Source organism: Euprymna scolopes, chromosome 8, assembly GCF_053919585.1.
Source record: "Euprymna scolopes isolate OS-2025 chromosome 8, ASM5391958v1, whole genome shotgun sequence".
NCBI lineage: Eukaryota > Metazoa > Mollusca > Cephalopoda > Sepiida > Sepiolidae > Euprymna > Euprymna scolopes.
In genome coordinates this window covers 68,905,491-68,923,474 of record NC_136489.1, presented here as the reverse complement: position 1 = coordinate 68,923,474, position 17,984 = coordinate 68,905,491, and the positions used below count along the sequence as shown (strand labels likewise).

Here is a 17,984-nt window from a genome sequence, read left to right as displayed (position 1 = left end):
TATATACAAGCGTTGTTGATAATTACAACCTGTGTTTACTTGTTCAATATTTTGTTTTAGTGTAAAAATTTTATTTTTTACAATGTTTGCGTCATTCAATGGTTTTTACTTTTGGATATTTTTAACCTGGAATATATATATATATATATATATATATGTATGTATATGTGTGTATATATGGGTGTATGTATGTATATATGTGTGTGTATGTATATGTGTGTGTGTGTACGTGTGTATGTATATGTGTGTGTATGTATATGTGTGTGTATGTACGTATGTATATATATCACGTTGCAATCATCATATCATATATATATATGTGTGTATGTATTTATGTATGTATATATATGTATGCGTCTATGTGCATGTATATGTATGTGTGTATATATATAATGATATAAGTGTGTATGTTCATATGTTTTCATGTAGCCCATTCACATCTACACAATAACTAAACGTATGTGTTCGTTATATGTTTCATGTATTTAATTTAGGTTTAAATGAATGGGGTATGTAATTCAGATACCTCAGATTTTATAATCAATCAATTAATTAATTAATTAATTAGATTATCCGAATTTTTTTTTTTGGTGCATTTTTATAAAGACTTAAATTAGCATAACATGATCACAACCAACGATTAAAAATTTCCACTTCCGACTACGCATAAATTTCGTTGACAGATGAGAGTGGATGTATTCATTCCAAAATAAAGGCCTCCTATTATTTTTACTAAAAGGTTAAAGAGTTACGAAGACGTACGAGCGATCTTTTGTACCCCTTTTTTCTACATAGTCCCCACTATTTTAAATGGATTTTTGTCAAGAATTAAATGACGCACTTCTGCTTCTGACACATATCCATAATGAGGGGTTGTTTTGAGAGTATCACACCGTCAATATCTGCAACAAAGAGAGGAAACTTTCGGGTAATAAATGCATAAGTTCCGTCATTATAACCATTCAAATTGGCAATCTTCTCTGATCAATTCGGCCGGAATAATAACAAGATGTATTGCTATTTGAACGACCCTCGTAATATTTATAAAGGTAGACAAATAATAGTAGATTCTGATGCTAATACTTGTGTTATTGTCGTTTTGGGTTTGAAAAGAGAATGTAACTGGAATTTTTCACAACTAAGTATGCTATAATTACTGCAATATCATCTTTTTTCAACAGAAAAAAAATCAAATTGAAATATAGTGTAATTTTTTTTTAAACATATTGTGTTTGAAATCATTATTAATCAAAAAAATTTAACATTGATGTGATTTTCTTGATAAATAATTTATTTTACATTGCTAATACAATGTGATTTTGTGTCTGTTTATTCTTTCTACTTGAAGAGTTCACTTTTATTTTACTGAAGAAAGCGCAATATTTCTTATAACTATCCAAGGTTCACTGGAGAAAAATGCTTTTAAATGGTGGGAAAATGGCATTCCCTCATTAAAACGTCAATGCTGAAAATTTAGAAACGTATATTAAATATTTTATGTATTATAACGACATTGTTGTTTGCTTTTTAAATTCAAGATGATTTTAATAATGAATGTTAATTTTTATGCAAATAACGCATGTTGGTGCTAAACCATTTTTCTGCTGCAACATAAATCAATGAAATGCCTTATTTGAAGGCTTTTATATGCATTTACCTGGGATGTGTTGCATATTCAGCCATGATTTATTACATTCATATTAACATCATATTTACTTTTGTTTTTCATTTCAGCCACGGTTCAAGTTGTGGATACAATATGACGAGATTTGCTAACCGAAAGCATAAAGCGCCCGTAAAACTGGAAAGGTGAGTTGTTAGCTATTATTTCGCTTTCGCTACAGATATATGATGTAGAGCAGTCGCCAGGATAAAGTTTGTTTAAATCGGCCTATACTGGTTCAAATCCTGTCGTGAACTCGTTTAAAATAAGCAAATACAAAGATAGATAGATAGATAGATAGATAGACAGATAGATAGATGGACTTGGCCATTTTAGAATGTATATTATATTCGAAAGTAATCATCATCTCCTAAACATTGCAGTATGCCTTTTTGACCGGTCCAATTTAGTTTTAAGACTAATGTTTTTCGTTGGCTTATTTCTGTCAGAAATACCCCTTAAAATTCTTTTCAAATCGGACCTATACTGTTCAAGCACCTTCAAAATTGACAAATCGGACCTATACTGCACAAGTACCTTCAAAATTGTTATGCGGACCTATACTTCACCTATGTCATACAATCACGGGCGACGTATAGTATTCTGCTAGTACATATCGACCTATGTCATACAATCCCGGGCGACGACGGCGTTTCTGCTAGTACATATACACCTACTTCATCCAATCCCAGGCTATGCCGGGTATTTTGCTAGTACATATACCCACCTATGTAATGCAATCCTGGACGACGCTGGGTATTTGGCTAGTACATATATCAACCAAATTTTTTTCAATCCCAGGCGACGCCGAGTGTTCTACTAGTAAAAATGCCATGAATTTATCCAATCCCATGCCATGCCGGGTAATGTCCTAGTACATATGTCATGCTAGTGCTATGTCATACAATCCCGGGCGACGCTGGGTATTCTGCTAGTACATATACACCAATTTTTACAATCCTGGGCTGCGTCGGGTATTCTGCTAGTATAGCTAGGTCATACAATCCCGGGCGACGCCGGGTATTGGGCTAGTACATATATCAACCAATCTTATCTGATCCCAGGCAACGCTGGGTATTCTGCTAGGAAACAGTACATATATTTCCACCTACATCGGGTATCTGCTAGTACATAATACCCTTGTCAGTTTCTCTATTAATCATCTCTTCTATTATTCAAACGTTCCTATCATATATACTTGGGCACAACAATGCTCAGTAGTTAAGTGGTAAAGACGATTCCGGCTTTAAACGGTATCTAATAACCAAATGACTTCTCTAATCGTTTACATTAGGCATTATGTTTTAGCATTGCATTTTCTTTGAAAAAATACGTAGTATGCTGTAATTATACATATAAATTTTCTTATTTTACCATATTCATCAATTCATATAAGTTTTTACGGCTAATTGAAACTGTAAATCTGTTAATCTTTAATAAGTTTATTATAATAATTTAATTGATTTAATTTAAATTATAAATGAAGTTATGCTTCATAATAGTAGCTAGATATGTTTATGGTATACAGGATGTTTATATATGCGAGTATTGGTTCTATAATCACTGATCGCGTGTGCTGATCAGGTTACATAGACGATGATAGAATTTCTAGCAGATGTTTTATCGTACATCGTAAAATGAAAACAAAAGGGAACAAAAGCCCAAAAAGAAGAAAGACTATCAGAGAAAACCTGAATTGATAAGATATAGGAGCTTTGTCTACCTGTACAATATAATCTCTTCTGCTTAAAACTATTGTTCGGGTTTTTCTTTATGATCCTATCCTAGAGCGAACCAATGTGCAGAAGAGTTGTGTAATTCTTTCAGATTATTTCATAAATCATGAACGACTGAGGCTTAGATTATTCCAAGGCAAGAATAATCCAAATGAATGTACAGAAAAATGAAATAGTTGGAAATGTTGCATTATTCTTCACTCAACCATTTGAAGTCCTAAGCCAGAATAATTACATTATCTTCATTTCTTCGGAAGTTTACTGCGTGGGAATAGCTATGAATTAGTACACAACTGTAAAAAGTACATGGTAATGCACAAATATACATATTCCATAAAGCAATCTCATGAATCCAGTCAAAGCAACTTCTTTCATCTGCCACTGCTGGTTTTCAAATTCCTCGACGAAATCATACAACGAAAATGATGACGACAAAAGGACGGCAACGAACTGAAAAAAGTGACAATTATATATATATATATATATATATATATATATATATATATAGGAGTATTATGTATATTTTTTAGAAACTCCGAAACTAACTGATCGATCGTTATTGATTTTTGAACCCACTTGTAATGCGTAAATGTAGATAATGTAAACTCTATTGATATTAATTTAGTTTCATAAAAATGGTGAAGTTGTTTGAAATTCCTTATAAAAATACCTATGATCTATGGATAATAGACATCAATTAAAAAGTATTCTCAAATCCCAGATGATTTGGAGTACTTAAAGCGGCGTTATACAACGTAATTTAGGCACAGAAACTAGGAACAAAATTTAATTATTCTGACTTGCATGAAATTTGACGTTTAATCAATATTCCTTAAATTTTATTTTTAACGCAAAAGTTTTATTAATATTGATTAAACTAAGAAAATAATTTTTCACAAAAAATCCAGTTGCATGTATCTTCGTAAAAAGACATAAAATAGTGCAAACTTAATCGATTTTGAGTGGCTGTTTTACTAGGTTGATTCTCCTGTCACAAGCAAAATACGTGTTTAACATTTCTCGCCCTTTACCTTATTATGATGCAACTCAGATCGGATTGCATAAATACATTATTCGCACATACTACTTGATAATCTTGTGAAATCAAAGTATCCATTTTAGTTTATTAACAATGAAAAACGGCTTGAAAATTGTCCAATTCAGATATTCTAACTTTCGCAATACTTAGCTACGTAAGCTGAAGCATTGCCAGCATAGCATATAAACAACACGAAACTCAATACGACAAATGAAATGCGATAGTTACTCTTCTTTCTATGGCATGATGCCGTAGAAAAGGTCAAATAGTTAGAGGGTGACTTCAAACGGGTTGTGACACATTATTAGTGAAACAATAACACTGGGAAAAGAGGGAGGTATCAATAATAAACTATTAGAATATGCATTTTGTCTCTCTCTCTCTCTCTCTCTCTCTATATATATATATATATATATATATATATATATATATATATATATATATTGGTATATTTGGGCAGCAGTTTTTCACTCAAGCAAATATTATTCAATGCAACGGGGACACTTTGCTTATTATTCTTTGTTTAAATTTTTAGATTTTTCGTATAATCTTTTTATACAAAAAAAAATATACGGAAAATCGAAAAATTTTAAAAAGAAGCATGAAACAAAGTGTCTCCGTTGCATTTAATAATATTTGCTTGAATATATATGTGTGAGTGTAAATATAAATATATATATATATGTATGTATGTATGTATGTATATATACATATACATGTATGTATATATGTATATATAATGTGTCTGTATATATATATATATATATATATATATATATATATATGATGTGTGTATATATATATTAAGCCCGCTGTTAAGAATATGCATTTTGTCTCTGTGTATATACATATATATATATATATATATATATATATATATATATATATTGGTATATTTGGGCAGCATTTTTACATTCAAGCAAATATTATTTAATGCAACGGGGACACTTTGCTTATTATTCTTTTTTTTTAATTTTTTAGATTTTTCGTATAATCTTTTTGTACAAAAAATTATACGGAAAATGTATGTATATATGTATATATAATGTGCGTGTATATATATATATATATATAATGTATATATATATATATATATATATATATATATATATATATATATATATTAAGCTCGCTGTTAAGTGTAATCTCTAAGTTCGGTCATCTTTTAATGCAAGTCATGTCAGCAAGTGCGAAATACTGAGGATGTTATATTGCAATTTGGTGAATGGAGTCTGGACTGTACGGTAGCTTTTTGTCGGGTCTCTCTATGCTATATCTATATAGACTGTTACGGCTTTTTGTTTTCTTTGGTTTACAAGTGTCTCCTCCGACTATGAGCACATGACGCAATAAAGCGAACATTGTCAATTTTAAAATCAAGTTTCTATTATTTCACCACCGAAGCTCTGATCCCCAGTTGGCCATAATTTAAATGAATGGGTCTCTTCTCAAAGAAGCTCCCTGCTTCGACAAGCTATTGAGCCTGCCTTTCACTCCTGACTTACATCAAATCTGTTGCCAAGGTCTGTGGAAAAATGGTTGATGAATCTGAAAAGTGTAAAACTCTTTATTTTGTTTATCCCGAATAGGTTTTCAGATATCTTTAGCCCACACTTTCAATTTCTTAAGTCCCGTTAAAATCTACAGTTAAATATAGTTCTCTTTATTTTGTTTATCCCGAATAGGTTTTCAGATATCTTTAGCATACACTTTCAATTTCTTAAGTCCCGTTAAAATCTACAGTTGAATATAGTTCTCCGAGAAAATTAGTCTGATTGCCAGTTACCGTAAAGGTTATCTTTAGTAGTTTCTTTAAAATTCTTCCATGTATGTAAATTTATTATTGAAAGATCAGACTTGATGCCCAACTGTCATTTTAATGATTAATAAAATATCTTGGTAAATACATAATTGTCGTATATGTTCGTCTGACTTTTCGTCGGATTTTGGTTGGCGTCTGATTCTATACTACGACATTTTGTGACGTTTTGCGGATTTGTTGCTGGTTATAAAAATTGGCAGTTATAGATCTGTAAGTTGTGTGTTCGATTACTTGAAAGTCGAAGGTCGAAGGTCGTCGTTTGTAGTGGGGCCAGCACACAATAAAGGTCGAAGGTCGTCGTTTGTAGTGGGTACAGCACACAATAAAGCACATGTTTTCGAGTACACTTAAGAAGACATTTAAAAAGATAACGTTAAAGGAGAGCGTAAGTATTAAGTTACATATAAACATATAAGATGTTTCATTTAAGATGAGAACATTAAGGGCGTGTTTTGAACACACGTGTGTATGTGAGTATATATCATGGATGAATGTTCGTTATACGTATGATCTCATTGTATACATGGGTATAAAGTAAGAATGTTCGTTGCGTATATATTCAAGTGCATACGTGTGTCTGGATACGTTGAATGTCCGTCGCGTATGCGTATGTGAGTATATACAAAAGTTCATCCTTACCTTGAAAGGATTACGCTTGTGCCGAGGTGTGAGTTAAAAGCGTGTCCCTAACATAGACAAGAAAGAATGTCCTGTCACGTCGACGACAAGCGAGAAAAGAGTAAGATCGTAGAAGAGAACGAAACGAAGTAGAGAACGTCATCTTTAGGCAAAAATGGGAATTACTACAAGGGCAGGTAACCGATGCGTAATTGAAATTGTGTGCGTGTGTTCGTACTGAGCAAACTCACATCAGATCAAAAAGGCATGAGCCCATAGACTAAGCTTGCGACGATTTTGACACGTATTATTTAGAAACGGGTATCTTTTACATTAACTAAGGAGTATTTTCTGAATAGTGCGCTCGTTTTGTAAATGTAGTTAGCCATTTACTTTTTTTTTTATAGAGAAATAATCATTTGTTTTATACTAAGAATATAGCTGGATATATTCGTATTTTTAAGGGAACCATTTTAGATGCGTACTTTACCTTTGTAACGTATGTAACGCCCGCTTTCTACATGTCTATAGGTTCTACATGTCTTCTTACACTCATAACCCTTTTATAATCCTCCGCAAATTTCTGTAGAGTGAAATTGTGTTCACTTCCGAATTCGTTAGCATTCTTTGTCTAATCCCAGCATTTCTGCCGATATTAGTCCTTGATTAAAATGAGATTTAAAATCATCTGCCCATCATTCTACTTAAAGTCGTTATAGTGTTTGTTTAAAATGTACACGAACGTTAAATTATCTTTATCGTCCCACATAGCTAAATAAAAACATCTTCCCATTTTATGAAATTGGAACATTAATTGTTTAAAATCTTCCATGTAGACTTTTTTCAAGAGTGAAATTTTCTTATTTCAGAAAAAAAGAAAGCTGTAATATTACTAATTCCAGTTTACCGTTGTGCGTTTTTTTTGCTGAAAAAGAAAGTAAAAATATTGGAGAAAAACGTGGTTACCGTTTAATTCGCTTTAGTTTTGTATAGAAATATCTTCAAGTGCAGTTTTGAAGAGTTTTATCGGTGTCCGAGGAAACTATAATAAAAAATTTTCACCGTTAGTAAAACAACTTTTCAGTTTTTTTCGTAGTCTCATTAAATAGCGCAGTTTTTCGTTAAAGGTTCTCAGATAGGGTTGATGTGTAATTACAGATATCATTGTATTTGTTGTTTTTGTGTTTTTTTGTTTTATTCGAAATAAATATTTTTGTTGGTGACCTTTTTTAAATTGGAGTTATTCGTTGCTAAATCATTGTGCGTATCTTTTTGTAAATACGTGTTCCAGGTCGACACTTTGTTGTGACTATCATATTTAAGGTTATATGTAATAATGATGGGGTAATTGAAATGTAATATGCATCTATATCAAACAGTATAAACTACGGACATGGATATGGGTTAGAAAAGTTAATTCGTATTGAAACAAAGCAGCATATACAGAGAGTAACACTAAGGGTCAGTACAGTTTGGTCTATTTACACCGCACAGGAAAGTTAATATCTTGTGCATGGGTGAGTCCCCACGCCAATAATATATGTTTGGTTTTTATCTGTGCGGTAATTCCTTAGACCATACCATATATTTGCATATAGGTATATTTGCTGTTTTATCTTAGCTAAAGTTTAAACTTTGTTTTTCTAATAACTATTAATGTACAATTAGATACAATTTTACGCCTTAGCTGCTATTTTTACTGGCTCAAAACCAAATCGAATTTGTTTTACAGATTCAAATCTCTTGTATATCAAGTTTCAAGTTTGTAGACTAAAGGAATATAGAGCATTTTGGTAGAGACTCTTCCGTACACACACAGACGAGGTCACTTCCCCCTCTCTCTATTTCTCTCTCTCACACACTCTCTCTCTCTCTCTATCTATATATATCTATAAAAACAGAGATGTGTGTGCCACAGACGATTTCTGATTGGTTAATCCAATAATCACATCTCCTAAAAAAACTATAGTTCTTACGCTCTTAACTTTACCATAAAATATTTTGGTCTTATTTATTGTCCATCTTGGAAGGGTTTAATTTTTTTCTAACTTGCCATTTACAAATTACAAAAATACGACACTTACAGACATCACAATCCAACCTCCGACTCAACGTCCGCCATTCACACAACAGGAGAGCAAACGCTGGACAGATTATTAGTACTACTACTACTGCTACCCAGCACAAGCGCACACACGCACACACACTCTTTATAGCATGTTCTCTCGTGGTCTTTTCATTTCGGGTTTGTATTACTGTACACATAGATTCGAAAAAGTTGTCAAAAAACAAATATATAACAAATAAATGTTATCAAAGGCAAGATAAGTTACTTTTCTACCAAACTGGATATATTTTTCGTGTTTTTATTCAATGTAACACATTTATCCAGCTCGAAAAACGGGTTTGTATTACTGTACACATAGATTCGAAGAAGTTGATAAGATACGAAACAATACAGCACGAAAACACGCGCACATACGCACACACACTCACGTCCACTACCGTCCTTGGCTACGTCACGTTGTTATGGCAACACGATAAATACACAGTAAATTTGATTTTCTTCATTTCTACGCAAATATTACGCAAATATAAATCATATAGAATATCTGTATGAATATAATTACACGTAATAGTTAAATAAAGATGATCATCGTATAAGAGAACCGAAAAAAAAAACTAATAGGGAATTTGTATAAAGTTGTATTTTCTTTTTAAATAAATAGAAAAAAGGGGTGTTGATAAGACTATCGATACTTATACAGGTTAGTAACGACATTAAAAAATGGAAATATTGAAAAAAAAATTTATTGTACGTAACTGTTATAGACTGAAGTTCGAAAAAAAATTTCACTTCATTTGATCAAGTAGTTTTGTTTTTACAGCGAAAAACAATTATTTATCACGACGACGTCAACGTGGCCATTTTGGAAATGTACCTAGCAGAATACCTCCATTTTAGGCCAAATTTCGCAATCTAGCCTTTTTTTTCTCGCCATATTGAGATGCGCACCCACCACGACATATCTGCAATTTTTTTACGTTTTTTTTCTTTTTTTTTCTTTAAATCTGCAATTTTTTTTGCGTTTTTTTTTTTTAAATAAGAATACTATTGAATATGCAAAGAAATTGAAGAATGCAAAGAATTGAAGAATTTTTATACGAGATTATTTTCGAAACATGCTCAGTTGGACACGCATGGATAACTTCGAAACTTCGTTTATTTACTTCTGTTACAAATTAAAAAAAAAAAAAAAAACACCCCGAAAATGGCATCTGTCTTCGCAAAAAAAAAAAAAATTCTCATTCTGGTGGGGGAAAAACGGCTAGATTGGCCTAAAATGGAGGTATTCTGCTATGTACGGCAGTTACCTGCCCTTGGGGAATTCCTGGGCCTGCAATAACATTTCCAAAATGGCCACGTTGACGTAGCCGTGATAAATCATTGTTTTTCGCTGTAAAAAAAACTACTTGATCAAATGAAGTGAAATTTTTTTTCGGAGAACTTCAGTCTATAACAGTTACGTACAATAATTTTTTTTTCAATATTTCCATTTTTTAATGTCGTCACTAAACTGTATAAGTACCAGACTATCAATACACACAAAAAATATAGATTTATTTTTTGGTACAGTTCCCCCGGGTTTTCCTTTCACTTCAGTAAATAATGGTCTTTTGTTATATATATGGCGTAGTTGGCGTACTATTATCCTTATATATATGATGTTTATGTTTATATATATGTATAAGTGATAGTGTCTGTGTGTGTCTGTGCGTCTGTGTGCATTTCCCTACGCTAAAACTCTGTCAATTTTAAGCCTACAGATTCGAAATTTGATATACAGGGTACTGAGATTTGGGAAAATCGATGTGATAGGTTTTCGACAGAAATTTGGCGATTAAGTGGTCAATATTCAACAATTAGACCTTTGAGAACTCTACCAAACTCCTCCTACAATTTAAGGTCTGAACACGTGATATTTTATATATAGATTCCTTGGACATGGATCTAACTTATTAACTTTACTTGATCCCTAAACAATAAATGTTAAGAGGTCATAATAGGGGTCAATGTTTAAAAAGATTGACCTTTTTTTTCCTCAGCATACACTTCAAAACACCTGGGCAACGCCGGGCACCGATTGCTAGTATATATATATATATATATATATATATATATATATATATATATATATATATATATATATATATATATATATGCGCGTGCTAGTACATTTTCATTCTAAATGCTGTGCAATTATGCACAAAGTAGAAAATATAGTTAAATGAATAGTTAAATGAAACTAATAATTCAAAATGAAACTATAAAATATGAAAACTAAATTAACGAAAGTTAAAACCCATAAAATATAAGCAGTAAATTAATGAAATTTATTTTTCCTAAAGGAATATGTAAAATCTTTATGAAGTCGCTCACATATCCATGACTGAGAATAATAAGACGCAATAATTAAAGTTACTCAAGTTTAATGGAAACAGTAGCATTTAATATCAACGTCAGTTTTGCAAAAATCTGCTTTACATGCTTATAAAAAATAAAAATGGATGTATATATATATATATATATATATATATATATATTTATATTAATGCAAAAGTTGGTATTAAGATCTATCTCTGTATATATATATATATATATATATATGTGTGTGTGTGTATATATATTACATAGGAAAATGCGAGCATGAAAATAATATGGTTAAGATTAAACTTAGAAAAGTAAATGGGCTAGTTGATAAAACTGGAAAAAGACAATATATTCTAGTAAATATATGATAAATTTATAACTTAAAACATTGCAGCATTAAGAATTTTTTACCGTCAGTTTAACATTACGTAATCAATTCTTAATGCTGCAATATTTTTAGTTATAATTTTATTATATTTTTACTAGAATATTTTGTCTCTTTCTTTTCTATTTTCAACAAAAAGTCCTTTTACTTTTCTTAGTTTAATCTTTACTCTATTACTATTTAGCTCGCATTTTTTTAATGTAATCCATGGTTTTTTAAGCTTTGTTTTGTCAACAGTCCATAAGAAAATTATTTGGTTGTTATTGTAACCAACATCCAATCAGAGAAACAAAAGGTATCCCCGTTCCGTAGAGATTCTGGGAAATTTTGAACACCAGTAATTTTATTATAACGAAAATCTTTTCTTTTTTTTTCAAAATATAGCTAAGAAGGTTACCCATGAACTGTAATTTCTTTTTAAATTTAGTCGCAAAATGAGTGAGCGGTGAAGGTTTAAAACAGTCCTAAATGAGTAAAACTAAGACAGTCATATATTCAAACACGGTAGTGTTTGAATGAGTGATATATATATATATATATATATATATATATATATATATATATATATATATATATATATATACCGTAACACGCATATGTATTGGTACATGCCGTTTTCTGTTATAACTTTAGTCTATGTTCGTCATGTTCGCCTTATATTTGGTAAATAATATTTTGTAAATTCATTTTAGTTTTATGTAAAAAAAAACCTTATGATTGAATCTATTTTTATCCGAGTTTTAAATTCTCTCCCTTTCTCTCTCTCTCTCACTCTCTCTCAATCTCTCTCTCTCTCTTTATATATATATATATTTATATATATATATATATATATATATATATATATATATATATATATATATATATATGAGAGAGAAAGAGAGATTATCAAGGCCGGTGGGTTTGTCTAAATCTATCTATGATTTAAACAAATCGTCTGTTCAACCATGATTGTCTCCACATGAGGACTGAAAACAGTAGGGTGGTAAGGATGTTACTGAAAGTGAATGTCATTATCGAAAGTAGGGCTATGGCCTGTTTGTTAACATTAGACTTGAAAACGAAAATGTTTTAGTCAGCTGGGAAGCAAAAGTCTGGTAACTTGCAGCACACGGCTAATGTTCTAGGAAAGAAACATTGTTCATAGAAGTTGTGGTTGGTTTTAAGTAAGAAGGTAGAAAAAAGAAAGTTCTTAGCTGTGATTGTAGTTAGACAAGTTCTTGCTGGGAGGGTTTTACTGAACAAATCCAGGTATTAAAACGCAGTATAACATGTAGTAGATATAAATGAGCAACAGCTGATCTACCGTTCCACGATTAGAAAAATATCTACGATAAAATGGCACTGTCCATTTTGTATCCCGTCAGCCAGTAAATAGTGCACTAAGCAGAAACTCCCCAGAAATAATAGCAATAATCAATCTAGACACGTATCTGGCTTTTATACATGTAGAGGATTTCTTCAGTCGAGGTATTTTCTGGGGCGGTAGAATAATTCAACAGTATCCAACTAGCATTGTCAGAATTCATAGAATCTATGAATTCTGACGATGCTAGTTGGATATTTCGTCTCTTTGAGGATCTTCCTCTAGCTGAAACAATATGTAAACTCATTCTGGACTCACAGTAATAAATTTCCTATATACTGCTCTGGCTACACATTGAGTACTCTAGTCCGGTTTTTTCACCACTGGTAAATAAATAAATAAATAAATATATATATATATATATATATATATATATATATATATATATATGTAAATATATATATATATGTAAATATATATATATGTAAATATATATATATATATATAAATATGTATATACATGTATATATGCATAAGTTTTTTTCCTAGCTACCGTAGCATGAAAACCCACCTACTCAACAATATGTATATATAAATAAATAAATAAATATATATATATATATATATATATATATATATATATATATATATATATATATATATTGGGTACAACAGCATGTGAATTGACTCTATTATTATACATACGAGATCTGGATACATTGAAGTATATTTTACAGTATTTTACGACCGAGCAACCCCAGTCATCCCCGTCGCTCGTACTATATATTTGGCGTCCACTGTTGACGCCAGGATTTTGTCTGCCTGGTTATCTTGAAATTATTTAAAAATATTTATTCCATCATGTCCATACTAGCGAACCTGTTTATCTCCAGTAAACGCACTAGTAGATAGTATTAAAATAATATGTGTGCTTGTGAAGAATATATTAGAGAGAAGCAGAGAGAGACAGAGAGGGGTATGAGAAAGACGAGAAGATTATATATATATATATATATATATATATATATATATATATATATATATATATATATATATATGCAGAAGGTGTTTTATTGGCTACCATAGCGCGAAAATCCACCTACTCAACAATATGTATTCATATAAATGCAAGTATATATATATATATATATATATATATATATATATATATATATATATATATATATAGAGAGAGAGAGAGAGAGAGAGAGAGAGAGAGAGGGTACAACAGCGTATGAATTGACTCTATTATAATACATACTGGATCTGGATACATTGAAATATATTTTACCGTATTTTACGACGGGACAACGCCAGTCATCCCCTTCGCTAGTACTATATATTTGGCGCCCACTGTAGACGCCAGGCTGGTTATGTGAAAACTTTCAAACGCTATAATGCTTGAAATTGTCCAACGTGTCTTGAAACAATTGTAACTTACAATGAAATACACTTTTTGTTGCTACCAATTCCTTTTTTGAAGTCTTGGTTTTGTTAATACAGTATATATATATATATATATATATATATATATATATATATATATATATATATATATATATATAAGATTATTTTTTTTACTTTAATAATTAAATACCAACAGACACTAGAGTTTTATCTTTTCGGGAATCCTCAGTGCAAGGTGTCACGATTGTGTTAATCGTGACACCTTGCACTGAAAATTCCCGAAAAGATAAAACTTTAGTGTCTGTAGTCCACAGATTCGAACCCGGCAACACGAGCCATCTCTCACTTGATTAGCAAACACCGTATCAAATCGGCTACCATTAATCGCAAGAAATTACGTTTAATTTAAACATTTTAATTTTAAATGTTCTGTAAGTCAGTAACATTGATCTAATCGTTATACGATGATCTATACATAAGAGCTACATTGACTTCTGAATTAAGTCGATTCAACTGAAAGTGCTCAACAGTAAGAAACGAGTTTCTTAAAGGGGCTGATATAATTATGTTTTTAATATAATAATTAAATACCTACAGACACTTGTGGTTCGTCCTTTCGGGAATCTTAAGTGCAGTGTGTCATGATTAACACCAGTTTATAGATTCGAACCCGGCGACATGAGCCATCTCTGGCTCGATTAACAAAGACTGTAACCAATCGGCTACCATTAACCGCGGGAAATAACGTTGAATTTAAACATTTTAATTCACAATGTTTTTTACGTCAGTCACAATGATCTAATCGTTATACGATGATTTATGTATAAGAGCTAAATTATAGGACTATTTGCCAGGTTAATTTTGAAATTCTTTTTTATGAGTCCAGTTGCTCGTATGATACATATCTTCTTAAGGTTCCAGTTTTTGTTCATGCCATACATAAGACCTTTGTACTTTGTTTTTTTTTTTTCCTTTTAAGCTTTTCTTAACCTAACATCATTGGGGATACTAACTTCTACTAAGGTTGCTTTTTTTACTTTCTTGTCCCATATCACTATTTCAAGTTTTATGGCTTCGTTTTCTAGGTACGATGCTGTAGGAATTGGATAGTTATAGTGGATTGTGTATGACTTATTTTCAACTGTTCATTATGGTAAACATGTTTCCAAGATATGATGCTGGATTAGATAATCAGCTTTTTACAGATAGTACAGTGCAGATGTATAATATTTTATTATGCTGAGTAGTATAGTAGCCATCCGTCAACAGGAGAACATTAAAATTAAATGTCAGTTGGCGCATACACTCTACTTCTGTGTGGCAGAACCTGCACTTGCTGTCATTGCTAAGACCACTCATTTTTCTTAAAAGCATTAGTCATTAAGCCTTGATATTGGGCAGCCATTATAATTCATTCCTGGTCATAGTGGAGCGATACTCTTTTCAATCAGTCTATGGACTATGGAGCCTTCTTTATCTCTCTCTCTCTCTTTCTCTGTGTGTGTCTCTCTCTATATATATATATATATAATTTAAAGGAGATTAGAACAATAGTCTAAAGAGCTGAGTGTATTTTAATGTAACAGTGAAATTACTAGTTTAATTAAAATACAGGAAATAGAAAGTGCTCGTTGTAATTTAGATATATAATAAGCTCGATAGTTAAATGTCCTAGAGCTAATTCAATATTAAGTAATGTGATTTATAATTTAAAATTTAAAAATCAAATTTTAATTAAATTAAAAATCCGTTTCATAAGAAGGAACAACAACAAAATCAATTATCTGTACGATCGTTTCGGAAAACAATGCTTTTTATTGTGGTATACATCAAGTTATGTAGAATAATTATATATAGTTTTTTGGTAAGCAAGGTCTCCTCATCAGCAAATTTTGGAGGGTTTTTATTGAATTTAAAAGACACCATAAATAAACCTAGCATTAAAAGTAAGGCAGATGAATCTGAAAAATTGAAATAAAAGGTATGGATTTAAAATTTATAAGAAAATTATTATGGGCTAGAGATAGAAATAAGTAGAGAAAAATATATATTTTTGAATTTACATAATAAATTTGCTTTAAAAATATATAGAAATATTTACCTTTTAATTTTTCTTTTTTTTTTAAATCAGGAACTGTGGTTAAAGTAGTCATTTAGATGTTTGCTATAGCTTTTTATCTTATTGAATGATGAATTTTAAAAAGGGGGACGCTCGTGCAATAAATTGTTTCCGTTAGCGTATTTTTGATTTAAGGACGCTACGGTTTATATATAGAGAATATTATTATTACATGTTTTAAGGGGAGATAATTGTCATGTTTTCTTGACTTTATTTATTATTTATTTGACGGGTGTAAGGGAGGTAATTAGTCTAACTTAATTTATTAAAATATATATATATATAATAATAATAATTGTAATCTATTTTTACTAATAAGTAATTTTTAATGATTTAAGGTGGTTTATATTTATTAAATTTAAACCAACGTTTATGACTACATGTCATAAGCTCCTGTCTTGAATTTAATAGTTTTGTTGTACTTTTTATATCTTCATATTTTAAAATTTTTAGGGTCTCTTTTGTACATAGTGCACAAAATTTATCTCCTGGTTTATATGATTTGCAAGTCTCAATTATTTGCCATTTTAAGTTGAAAGAAATATTGCTGTTTTTTAGTTGCCAAATATAGTTGGATAGAGTAGTTTGGTTTGACAGAGAGTTATTTTTAAAAGAATGTTTGTGCGTTGAAATTCTATGTTTTATTAGGCCAGATGTGGAACCAATATATATTACCTCTTGCTTGTTGTGATTATTTTCCGTTAGGTCTATTGTTGGATTATTATATGGTGGGTTAATTAGTAATTGATCGGTAGATTGGTTTAAGTTGGTGTTATTATTTAATCTGATAGTTGAGTTATGGCTGTTAATAGGTTCATGTAGATTTGGAGTTTTTGATACTGTGCAGCTATAGATAACATTTTTAATTTTACATGAGCCTTGTAGGGGACATTTATTTTTTCTTCTACAGTTACAGTCCGATGTATTTTGTATAGTTGTATTTTGTAGTTTATTAATTTTCTTATTATTAGAGCTAATTATTTTCTGATGAAGGTTAGGCATAGTAGAGTAAGAGACTTTAATTGTGTTCTTATTGAAAATTTTATTATATCTATGGGGGGCTTTAAAGTTCTTATCTAATATTTTAAAAAATTCTCTGGCTATGTTTGTTTCTAGGTTTTTGGAATATGGGGGGTTGAACCATAGGATCTCCTTGTGTCTATTCTTACGTTTACGGGTTTTGGTTTGCTGTTTATTTGTATTATTATCTAATATTTGTGGTTTGGTTTTATCTTTTTTGTCTCTTGGTTATTTTTCTTAACTCGTATACGGGAAGACATTGCCATATTATATGTTATTACGCTCTTAATAGGTTTATTTTCAATGCAGTTTATGCTTCTATCATTTTCATTTATGAATTTAATTTGTGAATTATATCCAGAGTTTTTAAGGGCCTCATTATAGTATTTTTCATTTTTGGTAAATATGGATTTAGTAGAAGACAGTGTAGAAATTCT

General features: G+C 30.7%; 1 long non-coding RNA gene across 1 annotated transcript in view; it reads left to right on the top strand.

Moving 5' to 3' along the window:
• LOC145283602 (uncharacterized) overlaps positions 1 to 17,984 on the top strand; it is an 812,117-nt gene that overhangs the window by 229,247 nt on the left and 564,886 nt on the right. Inside the window, exon 2 of the long non-coding RNA XR_013868643.1 lies at positions 1,735 to 1,809. This is a non-coding gene — a long non-coding RNA (uncharacterized LOC145283602). The remainder of the gene's footprint in view (positions 1 to 1,734; positions 1,810 to 17,984) is intronic.